The sequence below is a fragment of the Lolium perenne genome, chromosome 2 (assembly GCF_019359855.2).
Source record: "Lolium perenne isolate Kyuss_39 chromosome 2, Kyuss_2.0, whole genome shotgun sequence".
Lineage (NCBI taxonomy): Eukaryota > Viridiplantae > Streptophyta > Magnoliopsida > Poales > Poaceae > Lolium > Lolium perenne.
In genome coordinates, this window is record NC_067245.2 from 322360092 (window position 1) to 322363996 (window position 3905).

Genomic DNA, 3905 nt, shown 5'->3' on the forward strand with positions numbered 1-3905 from the left:
TGAAAGCAGGAGAAACATGCACCATCGATGTTGTCGATGAAGCAACCGGCAAGCCGCCGGAGCCCAAAGAAGAACGCCACCAAGTTTGTCACCAATGCGGAGCCGTTGTTAGAGACAACGTCTCGATCACCCGCCAGGAGTGGAATGAGCCAAAGAAGGCACGTGTTGGTTTCACTTTTGTCGATAAGAGAGAAAAAAAAGATTGCTTCAACAAGCTTATGGAACATTTCGTTCTACCTCCGGAATACCGCAAATACGATGAGGAGGGTAACAAGATTGCGGAAAACAAGGAGAGGCGCAAGCTAGTCAAACAGTTCGCTCTTTCTAGGATGGCCAACGCATTCCGGAAATACAAGCAAAATCTAGCCCATGACTTTGTCAACCAGGGCAAGACTCGATTTCCTAGGACAATATGAGAAACTGCAACATGATTGGCCAGAATTTGTGAAGCAAATGAACTCGGAGCAGTTCCTTGAACTATCGAGAAAAAAGAAGGAAAATGCGGCCAAGAAGGAGTACAATCATAAAAGGGGGCCAGGAGGGTATCGCTTTGGCAGCCTAAGTGGGAGAAGATGGAGAACGAGCCGAGGGCGCGAGGAATCCGTCCAGGTACGGAGGGATGGGACCCAAGGGCCAAAAGCTGGTGGTACGGGCATGGGGATCGCTGAACCCGGAGACAGGGGAGTGTGTTTATCGGGCAAAATAATTACACCCACCCAAAAGCTTATTGAGGCAATGAGGGAGGCTCAAGAGGGAGGATCAGGTTCAACAGAGAGAACGACGCCCGACAAAAGCCCTCGGGAATCCCGAACACGGAGGACGTATACGAGGCATGGGGCCCATTCCGTGGAAAATAGGGTTCCCCGGAACGATGACCCGTACGGTTACGTAAGCCGTAAGAGAAAGATGGATCGGGATGCAGATGTTGTGGCGAAGTTGGTAACTGAAATGGATGTGATGAAGAAAACCGTGAGTGTACTAGTCGCCGAAAGAGATGCAGCTCGGCGCAAGATGTCGAAGATCATCCAATGGATCTCGGAAGCCGCAGAGAAGAAGCAGCGTGGCTTCCACGGAGGCCTCACCGGCTGGTGCACCGACGATAGAAATTACTGCACCGGAGCCTCTCGGTGGTCGAAATTATCGCACCGGAGCCTCCTCGCTACCCCGTGGACGATATAAAGGAGATGAAAGCATGTCATCTCGTATTATCCTATCGGGAACATGTCCATGAAGGTAGCCATCGGCAGTGCTTTACCACTGGAGCACTCCACCACAACAACCCCATTCAAGATGGCTATGCTCGTGTGACGGTGGAGGAGATAGTCCAAGGGTTTGAGAACCTGGACATTGACATTGCTACACCCGAAGGGGTGAAAAGACTTGGAGATGTCAAGCGCCGATTCATTCTATGGCAGAAGAAATTTATCAAGTTTCCAGGCGAGGCGCCAACAAGTCCACCCCGTACGGTGGTGGTGGTGGCGGTGGCGGTGACGGTGGCGGTGGCGGTGGCGGTGACGGTGGCGGTGGCGGTGACGGTGGCGGTGGTGCTTCACCTAATACACCTCATTCACGCCAGCCCACGCCGCCGCCCCCGCCTCGTCCGGCGGGTGATCGACACCGGTACCGCCCCAATCCACCTCCGGCGAAGAAGCGGCAGTCCCGGGTTATTAACCCGGACCCTTACGTACCTAAGAAAACAAAGGTACCGGAGGTATCATCGAAGCCTCTCCCCACGAGGCCTTGGGAAAGTAGTGCCGAGGAAGTCGAGGCGGCGCGGCTGCTGATTTAGAGAAATGGAAGGCGAGCGTCAAGAGGAAAATAGAGGGCGAGCCCAAGCGTATATTCGACAAGGAAAAGCAAGGGCTAAGTCATTTTTGAACACACCGTCCCAAGCCGCGAAGAATCTGCTCGACGACTATTTACGTGAACTTCGTAGGCAAGCACTCGCGTTCAAGAACAGGAAAGAGTTGGCGGAGAAGAAAGCCGTGAAGGACGAGGCCGAGTCAAAATTAGAAAGGGGGAAAGAAGTTGCCCAGCTCGGGAACAAAGTAAACAATCGATCGCCCCGCTCATAGTGCAAGCCGCCGATCCGGATGCCCCCGATATCATAGCAGCTGCGGCAAAGACATGGATTGACCGTAACGAGTGCCAGAGAACAAGCGGCCGAGTTAGGTATCACTCTTCGTGCAATCGCTAGGCCTTGATGAGGCGCCAATGAAGGACGTAGTATTTACATATGTGAAGAATGGCCCTCTCGTCGAGCCTCGCGCAGAAGGGGATCTACCTCGACAAATGCTAGGTCTGCTAAATTGGTACAAGGGTTACATAAAACATAAAAACGCCAAAGACTATATCTATGCGGAAGTTAGATATGAGCATCACTTCAAACATTACCGGGTACAAATTCCTCTCGAGTGAATTGTTCCAGCTGTTCAATCTGCGCGACCTCGACAAATCTATCATCGGTTGCTACGTTCGTAAGTGATTTATTAATTTCTACCCCATCTCGTTCATTGCCTGCACCGTCCTAACTATCTTGTTGTGTACGCTATTATGCGAGAATGAAGAAGCGGAAATGCGAATAAGGAACATCCATGATGTTGGGTTCATTGACCCACACATCGTTAATTCACATGTGTTAGAACACCACCCCGCCGACGTGGAGGATGACCTGTGGCGGTTTATTAGAAAACAAAGAAATGAAAAGTGATATTCTATTTCCTTACCATTTTGGGTGAGTGTTTCTGTCTTGAGCACATTCTCTTTTGTTTACTCCATGCATGGTATGTGGCTAATCGATGAGTTATGCATGATCGTGCATGTATCGTGTCCGCAGTTCCACCGGATTCTTATGGTAATTAAAGTTCAGACCTCCTCGGTTCTCGTCCACGACTCTCTGAATATGTATCCGGCGCTTTGTGGCGACATGAGAAAAATGATGCAAAAGTAATTATTTTCATTCATTTGCGCTCTATATCGATCGGCCTATTTCGTTCATCATTTCCTAATATCAAGTAACTAATTAATAACTCTCTTGTTTATTTAATTTTCTTTGCCTCGTAGGGTTTGGAGACGGTTCGTAGATACCAAGGTCGGTGAATTCAAAAAGAGCTACATTTTAAAATGGCGGTGCGGACGACCGGGGATACTCAGCCACCGGGGACCAACCTATGTGGATACTATGTTTGTGAGAGGATCCGGAGATACTGCAATGAGCGGGACCAGACGTGTGAGAACAACATCCCGAGGAATAACCTCCGGAAGACGCTTAGTCCAAGCTCGCTTCCGACCCCTTCAAGAGGAACTAGCTGGATGGTTGGCGAGGGAAGTCATCGATCCTAAAGGAGAACACTATTACGATGACGTAGAACTTTATATGCACCAGAATTTGTAACTAACTTGTTCAAAATTGTATATGGTCATCCGATATTGAATATATATTGTATATGGTCATCCGATATTGAATATATATTGTATATTCCTCTTGAATTCTTTTTGGTTCTAATTTCAAATTTGTTTGAAATTGTACATTCATATGCATGTATGTATACAGTACCGTAGAATATGTGAAACTCCTTCAAAATTAAAACCCAAAAGAAATAAAATAATACAAATTAAAAAGAAACCAGATTTAGGGGGAGGGGGGCTAAAACCCTAAACCCTGCGGAGGCCTTTAGTCGCGGTTGGCCTAAATATGTGAAACTCCTTCAGAATTAAAACCCAAAAGAAATAAAATAATACAAATTAAAAAGAAACCAGATTTAGGGGGAGGGGGGCTAAAACCCTAAACCTCGCGAGGAGGCCTTTAGTCGCGGCTGGCCAGAAGAACCGCGACTAAAGGTCCTCCGCCCTGGCGCTCGCCTGCGGCCCACGTGGACGGGCCTTTAGTCGCGGTTCGTAAGGAA